Genomic DNA, 17,497 nt, shown 5'->3' with positions numbered 1-17,497 from the left:
TGTTAATCAGAGATAAGGCCCATTAGAGATTTATTCATGTCAAATATGTTAGATTTCAGGCCTTTAAAAACTTATAATAAATACCATAATAGGCAAACATGTATACAACCAAGTCAAATATTACAGAGTAAATGCCTCTATGTATCTTCTCTGATTGTCTTACCCCTGAGGGAACCATTATCAAAATCAAAAATTTTTTTTTTACCATTCTAATGTTTTGTTCCATATTTATTATTCATGAACATAGTTATGCATTACACAACAGGGATACGTTCTGACAAATGTGTCATTGTGCAAACATCATAAAGTGTACTTACACAAACCTAGATGGTATAACCTACTATACATCTAAGCTAGACGGTATAGCCTATTGCTCCTAGGCTACAAACCTGTAGGAAGTTACCGTACTGTATACTGTAGGCAATTGTAACACAATGGTAAATAATCTAAACATAGAAAAGCTACAGTAAAAATACAATATTATAATCTAATGGGACCACCGTCATATATGCGGCTCATCATTGACTGAAATGTCGTTACAGGGCATGTGACTATACACTTCTGAACAGAACACATAATTTCTTCACATATTTTAAGCTCTAACTATAGAAGTAGTATATTTAGATACCACTTATGGAGATTTTTACGCTAAAAATAGCGTTTCTGAAGTTTCTTTAATCAGGCAATTTTGGAACTATATTTTAGCCACACTGCTGTGACCAGGTTTGCATACATGCAAAACTCTCTGAAGTGCAGACATGAGAGGGCTGCAGCTGACAGGGCCTTCCTTGCTTCTCTCATAGATGCTGTGCAGTGTCTCCGCAAAGAGCTTGTACCAATTTCTCCTCTCCTGGCAGTATGTGGAGTTCTCCTGACTCCATAATTTCAATTTAAACAGGACACAGCAAAAACACAAACTTACTGATCTGGTTGTCTTGCCAAACTCTACAATTATTCCAGGACATATCTTGAGGCATAAAGTGGAACCATTATGTTTGCATTAAAAATGCACATGTGAAATATGCCGTTTACATGGAAATAGAGAAAAATGAAACATTCTAACATTACAGCATAGAATATTTCATCAGCAAATATGAATAAAGTTGGGAAAGCCATTATTGCACAAATCTAAAAAAATGAGTGCTCTCATCTTGGAATTGGTTGGGATATTCACTAGTAAGGAGATTTTAACTTTCAACTAGACAGCAAATACTTAATATGTTAATTGGTCATACTCTTTGACAAAGATAATCATTTGTAGGAATGTATCCTTTAGATACATCCTGGGAGAACTCTGCCATCATCAATAATGTTTCCCTACTGCTCAGGGCAGAGCTGACCATTTCCCTTGGTGCCTTGAGGACCCCTGACCCTGCTTCATCCATCCTGCCATCCAAACAAGAAAATCTCTTTCAAGGCTGGATGCACAGCCTCAATGAATCATCCATGGATCCACCTCAGGTGTTGATATACACCAGTGCTCATGTTCTTACTCCTGGAGGGATTTGTAGACCTCTGACCTCTTCCTTATCTGGAAGAAAACTTCCTTCCTATTCCCTTTCTGTGTCCTCAAAGGCCCTTCCCTCCCTACCAGGTGCAAGTAGGCCAACCCTTTCTTTAAGCTTAGATTTTCACAGAGGATGGAAGAAATAATGGCTTCAGACAGCTTCTGCTTCCATCCCTGCCATAAACCTCCCCTCAGGCAAGGGGAAGGGGGACAAAGCCTGGCTCCCTTCTGTAGGGAGGGTACACATGGGAAAACAGAAATTAACCTCACAGCGGTACATGTCTTGATACATTTGCTGAAGTGCTTTCACCAGCAACTCAAGGTACCCAAGCTGGCAGGTTCTATCCCTGACTTTGGCAGTGGGTGTGGTGAGAAACCTCTTTGCCATCCAGCTCTATGGTTAGGAGTACTTGCTTTGTAGTCACTTACATTCATGAAGAAAGGATAGTGATACCTCACTAGCAGGGCTGTCGAGATTAAATCCAACTACGAAGGTGAAGAACCTGGAACTGGGCACCTCTAAACAATCTGCTCCATAAATGGTAGCTGTCTTTCCTCCCTAGAGCAGGAACTCATGTGACAAATTTACCTGCCTTTTCAGCCAGGACCCCTTAACCAGCATGCACATCAGAGTCACTTTGATGAGCCTTTTCTAAACCCTCAGCTGAAACTCCCTCGTTGGTGGAAATAGGACTTCTGCACAAAGTCCATTCAAGTTATTAAGATGTAATAATACTGGCCTCAGAAAACGGACACATTGGTGTGGCACCAATAGGGTATATGAGTCTGTTTCTTCTTTATTTCACCAACACTAGTTATTAACAGCTTTTGTCTTGCCAACCTGAACTGCTCGTTTTCTCCATACCTGCACCATTGGAAGTGTCATTCAGACTGTCGGTAGACTTACATATCCAGAGATTCCTCTCCTAGGGTTGCCAGATTTAGCAAATAAAAATACAGAATTCCCAGTTGCATTCAGATAAATGAAATAATATTGCATGCCACACCCAGAGAAACAGAACCAGTAGGGCATGTGTGTGTGTTTGCGATAGAGACAGATTCATTTTAAGGAACTGTTTCACATGATTACTGGAGGCTAAAGGTCCAATCTCTGTATGGTAGGCTTGCAGACTGGAGAATAAGGCACATCCAATGTTGCAATTCAATTCTGAAGGCTATCTGTTAGTAGTATTCCCTTTTGCTCAGGGATGTCAGATTTTCTCTCTATTCAGGTCTCCAGATGATTGGATGAGGACCACCCACATTATAGAGGGCAGTCTGCTTTATTCAAAGTCCACGAATTTAAAGGTTAATCTCATCCAAAAACATCCTTACAGAAACACTCAGAATAATGATGATGAGATATATGGGTACCATGGCCCAGTCAAGTTGATGCATAAAATTAACCATCATACTTACATTAAAAATTATTCATTTTTATCTGGAATTTAGATTGAACTGGATGTCCTCTATTTTATCTGGTTACCCTAAACATGGGGACTCTGTGTTGAACCAAGGTGCTCCAGGAAGCAACCCCAGCTGAGCTGCAGGTGGCATCAGCACCAATTGTCCTTCATGTGAGTAAACTCTCTTGGATGTCCCAGTGGAGTGTAGCCTCACAGCCCCATGAAACAGATACCACATGCAGCAGAAAACACATTGCTGAGCTCAGTCAACACTCAGATTTCTGAAAGATAATAAATGGTTTGTTTTGGGGTGTTTGTTAGGTAGAAATGGTTATCTAAAACATGGTTGGGGTGAACTTTTCATCTTTTTCTGTACTTTGTTATCATTGGAGGTCAAAGGGATTCTCTTATCCTTGAAGGCTTGGTGGGACATTGTTATATTAATAATTTTGAGTATAGTTTCTGTGTTTGTTTATGTGTGTGTACAAATTTCTGAATATTTAATCAATTCCTTCTTGAAGGAATTTTCAATGGAAGCTATCACAATATATGATTTTCAACCTACTCTTTGAATTTAGAACCTAATTCCATGAGATGAGCCTCTATTGCAATCATATGAACTAAGCTACTGACAGAGTGTTGTCACAAATGACTCCACGGGGAAAGCCTCAGAGATTGGCTTTGGCTTAGTGAGTATTCATTCTGAACAAGGGTTATTTATGTACTTTGAGAAGTGTTTCTGAAAGAAGAGATCTTGAAACTCTTTCTCCTGCTACAGGGAATTGCCTTGCAAGGAAGCTACTTTCCATGAGAACATATAGACAGGACTCCTGCACCAGACAGCAGCTTGATATGCATTGCAGTCCTTGGCCTTTATGATTTTCCCATCATGGCACTACTTAGTGGATAAATCTTTTTCAATTTTGTGGATCCTTCATAGGAAGCCCACATGCCAGCAAATCTAAGTCATCTTCTCTAATATCTTCTTTATAAGGAATAAAGTCCATGTATTTTTCTTCTTTCATCTATTTACTACTTGATTTCAAGCTTAGACTTGAAGCAGTGAGGTAAATTGCTTAAACAATCCAAGCAATTTGGAGAAAGACAATAGAAATAGTTGAGCCAGTGTGGCACAGAAAGAGGAGTAGCACTGTGGGCCTATTGTAAGATCCACCTCTGGACTGGGCTCAGTGGCTCATGCCTGTAATCCCGGCACTTTGGGAGGCTGAGGCAGGTGGATCACCTGAGGTCAGGAGTTCAAGACCAGCCTGACCAACATGGAGAAACCCTGTCTCTACTAAATATACAAAATTAGCCGGGTGTGGTGGCGCATGCCTGTAATCCCAGCTACTCGGGAGGCTGAGACAGAAGAATTGCTTGAACCTGGGAGGCAGAGGTTGCAATGAGCCAAGATTGCACCATTGCACTCCATCCTGGGCAACAAGAGTGAAACAGTGAAACTCCATCTCAAAAAAAAAAAAAAAAAAAGATCCACCTCTGAGGGCAGGGAAGAACAGGTGCCCCTGAAGAGCAGCTTACTACCAAGAATTTTGAAGGGAGGCAGCCTGGGTAGTGCAGCCCCTTTTTCTTCTTCCCAGCTCACCAATTAGATAAGTTCCTCCTGTGACAGAACAGGATTGAGTGTATAGAGAGTCTAGAAATGTTGTGGTCATGAATGTCCCTCCACATGCAGGAATGAAGGATAATAATTTTCTCAAGACAAACCATTGTATGGTTGAATTGATTAGGTTCCTGTCTACTAAATGACTGTATTATTTTAGGCTTACATTACTGAAATAACTCTGAGATATCTTAAACGACATATTTTGTTGTTCCTAGATCTTTTAGTCGCATGATTATAGATAGTCTTAGTTTTCTGCCACAGATGGATAACTGCTTTAGTATGGTGTGTGAATTGTACATGCTCCTCCTCAGTGAGTTAGCTCATCTCCAAGAGCTCCAGGTCTCTGTGCACTGGTGATATTCCTCTACTGTCACTTTTAAACAAAACTATTGACAACCGGGACTTTGTTCCATCAAACCTGGCAGAATTCTATCAATTGGCTCCGTCCCAGCCTAGTTCCTCTAATTATTATAGCTACCCAGGAAGCCGCCTGAAGAGTGAAGGCATTTTCTCTTAGTGAAAGGCAAGGAGTCAAAAGGCCACTCTACGGCATTTCCGGTGTGCTGGACCAGCCTGCGTATCACGGTTGCCATAGAAACCTGACGTCATTGCGGCGACCGTGGAGACTTTTAAAATAGAGGCCAACATGACCGGGCAAGAAGAGCAGGGTCCTTCCTTCAGGTGTTTGGGACTTAACTGAGGGTGTGGGTGCCCCGCGGTGGGGGCTGAACCTTCCTGGGGTGTGGAGAGACGAAGGAGCCCAGATCCAAGTTCCTTCGTTCCCGCTTTGGCACAAGTTGCCCGGGCGGTCTCATATGAGAGAGAGAGAGCTGGGACCCTCCCGGCCCCAGTGAGTGTGGTGTCTTGCTCCGGGTGTCCTGGGGCAACTTTCTATATAAAGGCGGGACGTGGGGAGGATGAGACAGGTAAGGACTCTCTGAGCCCAGCCTCCCCTGTAAAATGAGAATGAGAATGCTCACCCACAGGATTGCTGCAACCTGCAGTGATAATACAGGTGCAAGATGATAGATAGCCCTGTGGTTGTTATGGGACGATGGGTGCTTTATGGATTCAGTCTATTTCTTATTCTTTTATTTTTTTAAAACAACACAAATTTATTATTTTACAGTTTTGGAGTTCAAAAGTCCAAAGTGGGTCTCACTGGGCTAAAATCAAGGTGTCAGCAGGGCTATGTTCCTTCTGGAAGTTCTAGTGTAGAATGAATTTTCGTTTTTTTCCAGCTTCTAGAAGCTGCTTGCATTCCTTGGCTCATGCCTTCACATTACTCTGTCCTCCATATTGTGGTCACATCTACTTCTCCGATTTTATTGCCTCCCTGTTTCCCTCATAAAGACCCTTGTAATTATATCAGGCCCACCCAGATGATCCAGAATAACCTCACCATTTTAAGATCATTAACTTAATCACACCTGTAAAGTTCATTTTACCATGTAATGTAACATATTCACTTGTTCTAGAGACTAGGACATGGATTTCTTTGGGGTAGAGGAGTGTTGTTCAGCCTACAGCACAGTTGTATATTAGATACTGTGATGGATAGCCTCAATTTGTCTCTTCAAAGCTACACTCCACCCCTCACCACCCTACTCTGTGCTCCACAGGTCTGATCCTTATAGACTACACCAACTCAGATCCCTTCTCCTTAGGCTTCCAGTTGGGTTTGGCCAATGGGAGATACTAGCAAGTGAGTGAGGGAAAGATGGGGTATGTGTCCCCACTGCCAGATTCCTTGGTGTTGGGCTATAGGTTGGTAGTAGTTGTGTTCCTCTACCAAGGGCTCAGGCCATTTCCCCATTCTTTTTTAAAGTTGTTATTAGGTGATAAATGGAAAGGAGAAGAAAAGGCCCTGGTGAGAAACTCATTGTACCTTCTGGTTGTTATGATCACTAACCAATTGTATCAGTGTCATTGGTCACTAACTCAGTGCCCAGCATGGTTGCAGGCACAGAGTCATTTCAATAAAGCATAGTGATTGCTGGAGCCTGTCTCTCCCCAGGAAGCACCTCATGGGGGCAACTAAACTTATATCAGGTGTCTGAAGGAGGTGGGTTCTGATGATCTGGGTCATGATGGCTGCTGAAGCTTTTACTTCAGACTTGAAGGACAGCAGTCCTCAGGAGATCTCTAGCACTTCCATCCTTGGTGGGATATGATTCCTGGCTCAAGTGAGTTCATAGATCTGAACAGAAGTGTGTTATAGAATAGTAAGTGTGTAGTTCACAAAGTAGTCTAAAAGTAGAGCAGGCACTTTGATCTCATCATTGGAAAAGAGGCTCAACAGGTGGACTCCATTGCGTGCATCAGCAGCTACATGCTTTGTAGTATCCCTTGAGGCCCATTTGGAGATACCTTTCTTAAAGCAATGAATTGTTCAGTTGGGGAAGGAACTTGATATTTAACATGCATTTGCAATAAATTTACACATAGTTTTCTGACTGTATAAATAATAATTCATTATTCCCATGTATCTCGGATGGAAGTTGAAATATGCAGTTGGTTAGAAGATCTTCATAGCAATTTGAGATTGTAATATGCATGCTTTCATGGTTAGCGTGTTTTCATCCATTCTGCAATGTAATTTTTTAAGAGGCCAGGAATTTACTAAGTGTTAGTTAAATGTCAGGTACAAGAATTTAGTATTTTTGAGAATACCGATTACTTGATAGTTTGCCCAATTATAATGATACCTAGTCACATCTCCTAAAATAACCAGATAAGCCTGAGTATTATTATTATTATTTCCAAGGAAATAACATTTTCAGTTCTATATTACCTGGGCTCCCTACCCCTCCTACTGCGCTGTCTCCAGGCAAACACATTTCTGTCACTATAGATTTGGTTTTATGTCCTAGAAATGTATTTAAGTGGAGTCATAGAGAGGTTTTTTCTAAGAGGAATCTGACTTTTTTCATTCACCCTATTTAATTTTAGATTTATCCATTTCTTTGCATATAGCAGTAGTTTATTCTTTGTTATTGCTTAATAGCATTCCAGTATATGGCTATACCACTATTTGTTTTATCCATCCACCTGTTGATGGATATTCGGGTTGTTTCTAATTTGGGACACTTATAAATAAAGCTGATATGAACATATGTGAATAAGTCTTTTCATAGACATATGCGTTATTTCTTTGGGGTATATATTTAGGAGTGCAATTGCTGGATATATGGTAGATATAAGATTAACATTGTAAAAAACTACCAAGCTGTTTCCAAAGTGGTTGTATCACTGCTGTCACCAGCAGTGTATGAGAGTTTTATCCTCCCCAACCTTGCCAGTGCTTGATATGGTCAGTCTCTTTAATTTTGGCCATTCTTACAAGAATATAGTAGTATTTCATTGCAGTTTTCATTTACATTTCCCTAATGATTAATGTTGTTATCTTTTCATGTGTTTACTTGACATTTGTATATGTATATATCTTCTTTAGTGGAATGTATATTCAAATATTTTGCCCATTTGTTTACTTAAGTGTCTGTTTTCCTCTGACTTTTGTGATATTTTCTGTATTCTGGTACAAGTCCTTCATCAGATACATGATTTTAAACACTTTCTCCTAGCAAAAGTTTTTGACTTTGAGGAAGTCCAATTTATTGATTTGTTCACTTACGGATTGTGGTTTTCATGTCATATATTAATGTAATAGCATGACTACAGAGAGAATACTTGGAATTGTAATAGCAAGCAGGGATAAGCCCACATTTCCACTAGGTGACAACTTCACTGTCATTCTGTGTGTGGGAGAGGGTTGTGGGATGGAGCTGAGGAAGACGAAAAGCATCATTGCACAGCTTCCAAGTAACTGAATGGGAATAGGGAAGACATCATCACACCATCCCCTGTTTTCGTGTGCTTTTTCACCCTCTTACCTTCCTCCTCATTTTATATGCTTTCTCGTCCTCTTACTCTCCCATCTAGTTAACGTGAGACAAGGGTGTTGACTGTGCAGCGCAGAACCAGTAGTTTGTAGAGAAGAACCAGGTGTGATGTTGAATCTGCTAGACAGGCTACTGAAGCAAAAGTCAAGAGATCCAGATCCCATCATGGGGACACTTTAGGTAAGTCACTACCCTTCCTTCAGATTAGTCTATACAACAGGATAAAAATACCCAATTCTCCTGACCACCAGGAATACTCTGGAGTTTAAGTATGATCTCATGTGGGAAAGCAGTCTTCCCTCCCCCTTAGAAAAGCAGTATACATTCGAGTAATTACATTAATAGGGATATTCCAGATGTCCCAGAACTCTGCATGGTAGGCATTAAATTAATGGTACTCAAGTGTGAACTTTTTATTTTTTTATTTTTTTGAGATGGAGTCTCGCTCTGTCACCCAGGCTGGAAGTGCAGTGGCATGATCTTGGCTCACTGCAATCTCTGCCGCCTGGTTCAAGCGATTCTCCTGCCTCAGTATCCTGAGTGGCTGGGATTACAGGTGCCCACCACCACGCCCAGCTAATTTTTGAATTTTTGGTAGAGACAGGGTTTCACCATGTTGGCCAGGCTGGTATTGAACTCCTGATCTCAAGTGATCTGCCCACCTTGGCCTCCCAAAGTGCTGGGATTACAGCCGTGAGCCACTGCGCCTGGCCAAATATGAACTGTTGAGGTCAGGATTTTTCCCAGTGTGGTCTATGGATCACTTCATCAAATTCATCAGGTAGTGCTCGTTAAAATAGCAGATACTTGGACCTACCCTAGATCTGCTGAATCAAAACCAGGGAGGTGGGATGGGAGGTGTTTCCATTTAAAGTAATATCTTCAGTTGGTCTGGTACTCATCTTAGTGCATTCTGAGCTACTGTAACAAAATATCATAACTCGGTAGCTGATAAACAACAGAAATTTATTTCTCACAGTTCTGGAGGCTGAGAAATCCAAAATTAAGGCACTGGCAGCTTCAGTGTTTTGGTGAGGGCCCACTTCCTTCATAGATGGATGACCTCTTACTATGACCTCCCTTGGTGGAAAGGGCTAGCTAGCTCTCTGGAATCTCTTTGATAACAGCACTAATCTCAGTTAGTGACAGAGGACAGAGCCCTAATGACCTAAAAACCTCTCATAGCCTCACCTTCTAATACCATCACCTTGGTATTAGGTTTTAACATGAATTTGAGGCGGGGGGGTCACAGATATTCAGACTATAACATCATCCATGTTTGAAAAGCTCTGCTATGGATGTACAAGACCTTCTTACAGTTTTGAATCATTTAATATCTAATTTCATTGATAGTTGCTCCTGCTACTCAGCTTAAATGTCTGTCTTCTTTGGTCTCTTAAATAGGCAACAATTCCTTCAATTAAGTAATATTATTTAAGTGATTATATGTGAAGGACTAAAGTAGGCACTGAGGAAACAGCACAGAGAATAAGATAGGCAGGGTCCCTGGAGCTGTCATTCTAGTTTGGGAAAAGTGGCAGTAAGCAGGTAAAAAATAAGCCATGTGATTTCATATGAGGATATGTGTTTTGAAGAAAATAAACAGGTGGAGTAGAAAATGACTAAGACAGGGATTATTATAGATGGGGTTGTCAGTGAGACTCCTTCTCAGGAAGTGACACTTGAGCTGAGTCCTAAACGATAAGAAGAAGCCAGGCATGGAGAGACCATTTTGTCAGTGTCCCTGTGCTGTGTGTGGGCACCACTGATCCAGGAGCAGAGGACAAGCTGGAGTGACTGGAGCCTGGCACATAAGTGCAGACAGGTGGAAGATGAGATCGAAAGGGTAGACAGGAACCACATGGTTTCAGTCCTGTAAGGAGTTTGAGTTTTATTCTGAGTGTGGAGGGTTAGAGTATGGGAGTGATGTGATCTGATTCTTGATGTGGAAGCTGACTCTGGCTGCTGTGTGGAGAATGGTCTGGAGAGGGACAAGATAGGGAGTAGGGATAACCATTAGGAAAATATTGCAGAAGTCCAGGAGAGGGATGTGTGTGGATGAGGCCAGGGCTGCAGCTATGTGCAAAGGGAGGGATGGACCTGGGCAGGGCGTGTTTGCAGGTCAGGCAGGTAGGACCTGCAGTGGCTGTGTGCCTGCGGTGTGTAGATAATGGAGAGTTAGGGAGAACCCCTGGGCTTTTTGTTTGGCCATGCAGAGAAATGGTGGTGCTGTTTTCTGAGATCAGACCTTCCAAGTGCTTTGAATGTTCTCAAGTTATTTAGTTAGTTTTACTATAACTAATATTAGTTATAATAAAAATTAGTGATTTTAAAAATATGTTGGTTGATGAATATGATTCAGCTGTAAGACTATTAAGCTTTTTTTCCCCAGCATCTCTGTAGTAGAATTTTTTAAATGATGTGATTACTCACCATTTATCTTTTTAAAAACTCAAACACAAGTTAATAAATATATTTTTAAATGTTTTGTCTTCTACATTATGTACTGTATAATGCCAGTTTTATGGATGTAACAAATGAGTGACTATAAGGTGAAGTAAAAGTATTTAAAGTCACTCAGTCTTTACGTGGCAGAACTAGGGCTTGTCTCTATTCTGTCTCCAGAGCCCACACTACTGACCAATACACCTAGGAAGAAGAAAAAGCATTTGTGAGGTATGGTGATTACCCAAGGTCACCATCTAGAGTTAATGGTTTAGATCTGTCACTGTGTCCCAAGTATGTGTCCTGTCTTACTCCCAGCTCCCTGTTCATTAGACTTTGCATTAGCCTTGTTACTACGTGTAGTGGATCACTTTTCAAGGGCTTAGGATGGATGTTTTCCTGAGGTTAACCTGCAGGTAACATAAGAGTACACTCCATACCTTCAAATGAAAAGAAATGGCGTGTTGATTTTCTTATCCAGCCCCAAACTATACTGAAAGAATACAGGAAAATATCTTAAGTCATACAAAATGTGCTTTTTTTCCTGTCTGGCTCCTTCAGCATCTTACCATGAATTTTACATTTATTATTGTCTATAGTTGTAGATCATTCATTCTTGTTAATGTGTAGTATTATGTTGTGTGGATATTTTGCAATAAATGTATCTATTATGGGGATATGCCTATTTTTCAGTGTTTGTCTTATTATGAGTAACAGTGCTATGAATGTCTTCTACATCTCTTTTTTTAACTGTTATTTTAGGTTCAGGGGCACATGTACAGTTTTGTTATATAAGTAAACTTGTGTCACAGGGGATTGTTGTACAGATTATTTCGTGACTCACGTAATAAGCCTAGTACCCATTAGTTATTTTTTCTAATCATCTCCCTCGTCCCACCCTCCACCCTCAGGTAGGCCTCAGTGTCTGTCGTACCCCTCTTTGTGCCTATGTGTTCTCACCATTTAGCTCCTACTTATAAGTGAGAATACGTGGATTTGGTTTTCTGTTCCTGCATAGTATGTGAAGGATAGTGGCCTCCAGCTCCATCCATGTTGCTTCAAAGGACATGATTTCATTCTTTTTTCTGGCTGCATACTATTCTATGGTGTATATATACCACATTTTCCTTATCCAGTCTACCATCAATGGGCATTTCTGTTGATTCCATGTCTTGGCTATTGTGAATACTGCTGCAATTAGCATGTGTCTTTATGACAGAACAATTTATATTCCTTTGGGTGTATACCCAGTAATGGAATTGCTGGGTTGAATGGCAGTTCTGTTTTCTGCTCTTTGAGGAATCATCACACTGCTTTCCACAATGGTTGAATGAATTTACCCACCCACCAATGGTGTATAAGCATTCTCTTTTCTCTGCAACCTTGCCAGCATCTGTATTTTGTGATTTTTAATAATAGCCATCTGACTGTGTGAGATGGTATCTCATTGTGGTTTTGATTTGCATTTCTCTAATGATCAGTAATGTTGAGCTTTTATTCGTATGCTTATTGGCCACATGTATGTCTTCTTTTGAAAACTCTTCATTTCCTTTGCCCACTTTTTAATGGAGTTGTTTGTTTTTTTTCTTGTAAATTTGTTTAAGTTCCTTATAGATGCTGCATATTAGACTTATGTCAGATGCATAGTTGGCAGATATTTTCTCCCATTCTGTAGGTTGTCTGTTTACTCTGTTGATAGTCTTTTTTGCTGTACAGAAGCTCTTTAGTTTAATTAGATTCCATCTGTCAACTTTTGCTTTTATTGCAGTTGTTTTGATCTCTCTGTCATGAAATGTTTGCCCCTTCCTATGTCCAGATGGTATCACCTAGGTTGTCTTCTAGGGTTTCTATAGTGTTGGGTTTTACATTTAAGTCTTTAATCCATCTTGAGTTTATTTTTGTATATAGTGTAAGGAAGGGGTCCAGTTTCAATCTTCTGCATAAGGGCATCCCAGCACCACTTATTGAATAGGGAGTCCCTTTGCTTGTTTTTGTCAAGTTTCTCAAAGATCATATGGTTGTAGGTATGCAACCTTATTTCTGAGCTCTCTATTCTGTTCCATTAGTCTATATGTCTGTTTTTGTACTACTAATGTGCTGTTTTGGTTACTGTAGCCCTGTAGTATAGTTTGAAGTTGGGGAGTGTGATGCCTCCTGCTTTATTCTTTTTGCTTAGGATTTCCTTGGCTATTTGGGCTCTTTCGGGTTTCACATGAATTTTAAAGTAGTGTTTTCTAGTTCTGTGAAGAATGTCATTGGTAGTTTGATAAGAATAGCATTGAACTTGTCCATTGCTTTGGGCAATATGGCCATTTTCATGATATTAATTTTTCTTGTCCATGAGCATGGAATGTTTTTCCATTTGTTTGTCATCTCTGGTTTCTTTGAGCAATGTTTTGTAATTCCCATTGTAGAGATTTTTTTTTTTTACCTCCCTGGTTAGCCATATTCCTAGGTATTTTATTCTTTTTGTGGCAATTGTGAATGGGATTGTATCCTCATTTGGCTCTCGGCTTGGTTGTTGTTGGTGTATAGGAATGCTAGCGACTTTTTTTTTTGGACAGAGTCTCGCTGTCACCCAGCCTGGAGTGCAGTGGCATGATCTTGGCTCACTGCAACCTCCACCTCCTGGGTTCAAGTGATTCTCCTGCTTCAGCCTCCCAAGTAGCTGGGATCACAGGCACACGCCACCACGCCTGGCTAATTTTTGTATTTTTAGTAGAGATGGGGTTTTACCATGTTGGCCAGGCTGGTCTCGAACTCCTGATCTCAAGTCATCCGCCTGCCTCGGCCTCCTAAAGTGCTGGGATTATAGGCGTGAGCCACTGCGCCCAGCCTGCGATTTTTATACATTGATTTTGGGTATTGCGACTTTGCCAACGTTTTTTATCAGCTTAAGGAGCTTTTGGGCCAAGACTATGGGGTTTTCTAGATATAGGATCATGTCATCTGCAAACACTTTGTAGCATGGTGGCAGTGGGATCCGTCCTTGTTCACATATGCCAGTAGCAGCTGCAGCTGCAGTGTGGTAGGGTGCACACTGCTTGGCTGCAACAGGGTGCTAGTGGATTCCAGGGTGTCAGCCTTCATGCATGCATTTGCAGCAGCAACTGGCATTTACAGCACGGCTCAGGGGGATGGGGCCCCAGCCAGTAACTGTGCGCTCCTTCATGCTGGTGATGTTGTTTGTACTCTCTGAACAAGTTCCCGTGGGCGGCAGTGGCCACTCAGGTCAGGTGTGGGTCTGCTTTTCTCCATGCCTAGTTTTATGCTAACAGCAGTTTTGGTGCTGGCAGGGAGGAGGCTGGCGGGCTCCGTGCCTGCCAATGCTCCGACAACAATGGCGGTGTGGCAGAAGGAGGGAGGCAGGGGGAGAGGCAGGGCATACTTAGCCAGCAGCAGTGGCATTGCAGAGTGCACATGCACACATGTACTGGTGAGGGAGGGAAGGCTGCATCTGCTGGTGTACACACACAACAGCAAAGCAATGTAGAGGGTGGCTGTGGACGAGTGTGCAGGCAAAGCTGCATGGGGGAGGCTGCAGTTGGGGGAGGGTGCAGGTGGGCTGGAGCGAGTCCACTGGGGCTGCTCTTCTCTGCTGGAGCACTCTGCTAGTCAGGAGCAGTCTCCTAGCGCAGGGGCTATGATATGGGCCCGCAGGAGATACCCGGGGGCTGCACTGCAAGCAGGCATGACCAGGCTGGGGCCCCAGGAGAGGCCAATAGACTGAGGGGTGTTCAGGTCAGACCAGCTGTGTCTTATGGGCATGATTCCCTGCAGCGTTCAGGTCCGACAGTTCCCCTAAGGCTAAAGTCTTCTATAGGAGTGAGTCAAGCCTAGGAAGATGGGTGACAATGACCATGCTCCACTACAGATGCTCCTGTACCAAACTCTCTGGGCTCCACTCCAGCTGGAGTTCTGCCCCTGCCAGTTCTCTAAGTAGCTCTCACTGCCAATTCAACTGTCCATGGTGGTCAAGGAGTGTTCTTCTGCAGGGATTCCAGAGGCCCGTGGCGAGAGTGGGTTGCTCCTTGCCTGTTCAACCCCTTCCCCAGGAGTTACTGGGGACCAGAAATGACCTGGTGTATGGTAGCCCTGAGCAGTGTTCCCAGCTTCCTTCCACTTCCACCCAGTATCTGTATCTCCCTTCTGTCTGCTCTCAATGCCTTCCCTCAAGATCTGCCAGGAGTGTGCTAGTCTTCCTGATGCCCTGTCCCTTTGTGGGAGACATTCCTCCTGGCTGTATCTAGTCGGCCATCTTGCGCCCTTTTTTATTTCTCTGCGTATCTTTGAATGGACATTTATTTTCATTTTTCATGTGCATGTACCTAAGAATAGAATTTCTGAGTCATAGGGTATGTGTATGTTCAGCTCAGCATATACAGCTAAGCAATTTTCAAATTGGTTATTCTAATTTATATTCGTATCAGCAGTATCATAGTTCCACTGCTCTACGTCCTCACTGACACTTGGTATACCTTGGTAGCTTTTGTCATTATGATGGATGTGTGATAGTATATAGTATCTCATTTTTCTGTTTTAATTTCTGTTTGATTTAATTTTCTCTCAAGTTTTAAGTTTTTTTAATATAGACAAGATGCTTTCTCTCTCTTTTTTTAACTTTCCAATTTTTTTGCTTAAGGTGCTGGAGTTTACATTCTCAGTTTTGCTGATTGTATCCCTATTGTGTTGTTCATGTTACTCAGTCTCCTCTTCTTTCCTTTAAATTGGTAATTAGAGTTAAAGGCTTGACCTATTCAGATGTTTTGACAAGAGTGTCTTACATGTGGCATTATGTACAGTCATGTGTCACTTAACCACAGAGATATATTCTGAGAAATGCATCATTAAGAGATTTTGTTTGAACAAAATCTGTGTGAACATCACAGAGTGCACTTACACAAACCTAGATGGTGTAGCCTACCACCTACCTAGGCTATACAGCCTATTGCTCCTAGGCTAAAAATTCATACAGCATGTTACTGTACTGAATAATCTAGGGAACTGTAGCACAAAGGTCAATATTTGTGTATCTAAGCATATCTAAACATAGAAAAAATACAGTAAAATATGATATAAAAGATTAAAAATGTACATATCTATACATGTGTATTGGTCACTTGCAAGACTTGAAGTTGCTCTAGGTGAGTCTGTGAGTGAGTGGTGAGTGAATGTGAAGGCTTAGGACATTACTGTATACTACTGTAGATTTTACAAACACTGTACAATTAGGCTACATTATATTTATAAAATAATATTTTTTCTTCAATAATAAATTAACCTCAGCTTACTGTAACTTTTTAACTTTATAAACTTTTAACATTTTTAAACTTTTTTACTTTTGTAATAACACAACTAAAAGCACACATTGTACAGCTATGCAAAAATATTTTCTTTCTTTATATCCTTATTCTGTTACCTTTCTTTTACTTATTTATTTATATTTACTTTTTAAACTTTTCTGTTAAAAACTAACACACACACACACACACACACACACACACACACACACACACACATTAGTCAAGGCCTATACAGGGTCAGGATCATCACTATCACTGTCTTCCACCATCATATCTTGTCCCACTGGAAGGTCTTAGGGGACAATAACACACATAAAGCTGTCATCTCCTATGATAACAATACCTTCTTCTGGAATACCTTTTGAAGGACCTGCATGAGGCTGTTTTATAGTTAACTTTTTTTAATAGGTAGAAGGAGTACATTCTAAAATAATAAAAGGTATAGTAAATACATAAACCAGTAACAGTCATTTATTATCATTAATAAGTATTATGTACTGTACATAATTGCATGTGCTATATTTTTATACAACTGGCAGTGCAGTAGGTTTGCTTACACCAGCATCAACATATTCTTCACAAACATGTTTGTGAAGAATATGTTGAGATATGACAGGACAGCTATGTGAGTAGGTGATAGGAAGTTTTTGGCTCCATTATATCTTATGGGACTACTGTTACATATGTGTCCTGGAGTTGACCAAAACATTGTTATACAGCACATGACTGTCCTTTTTATAGCCTTACACGTATCTTAGTCACTTCAGGCTGCTGTAACAAGTTACCATACACTGATGGGTTAAACAGTGTATTAGTCCATACTCACATTGCTATAAAAAACTACCTGAGACGGCCGGGCGCGGTGGCTCAAGCCTGTAATCCCAGCACTTTGGGAGGCCGAGACGGGCGGATCACGAGGTCAGGAGATCGAGACCATCCTGGCTAATACGGTGAAACCCCGTCTCTACTAAAAATACAAAAAACTAGCCGGACGAGGTGGCGGCGCCTGTGGTCCCAGCTACTCGGGAGGCTGAGGCAGGAGAATGGCGGGAACCCGGGAGGCGGAGCTTGCAGTGAGCTGAGGTCCGGCCACTGCACTCCAGCCCGGCGACAGAGCGAGACTCCGTCTCAAAAAAAAAAAAAAAAAAAAAAAAAACTACCTGAGACTAGATAATTTATAAAGAAAAGAGGTTTAATTAACTCACAGTCCTGCAGGCTATACAGGAGGGGCATGGCTGGGAAACTCAGGAAACTTACAATCATGGCAGAAGGCGAAGGGGAAGCAGGCACATCTTACATGGTCAAAGAAG

The 17,497-nt window shown here is 41.4% G+C and overlaps 1 protein-coding gene across 26 annotated transcripts in view; it reads left to right on the top strand.

Moving 5' to 3' along the window:
* Positions 1–5,121: 5,121 nt before the first annotated feature.
* The window catches only part of LOC105499779 (uncharacterized), a 122,232-nt gene continuing 109,856 nt past the window's right edge, over positions 5,122–17,497 (top strand). For 25 of the 26 annotated variants that reach the window (XR_011618274.1, XR_011618272.1, XR_011618267.1 and 22 more), the window contains exons 1-2: positions 5,147–5,463; positions 8,480–8,619. The gene's annotated coding sequence lies outside the window, so the exon portion shown is untranslated. Of the gene's footprint in view, positions 5,464–8,479; positions 8,620–17,497 lie in introns of all 26 variants that reach the window. The other variant, XR_011618276.1, reaches the window with a different exon arrangement.

The sequence above is a fragment of the Macaca nemestrina genome, chromosome X, assembly GCF_043159975.1.
Source record: "Macaca nemestrina isolate mMacNem1 chromosome X, mMacNem.hap1, whole genome shotgun sequence".
Taxonomy (NCBI): domain Eukaryota; kingdom Metazoa; phylum Chordata; class Mammalia; order Primates; family Cercopithecidae; genus Macaca; species Macaca nemestrina.
This window is presented reverse-complemented; position numbering and strand designations above follow the sequence as displayed.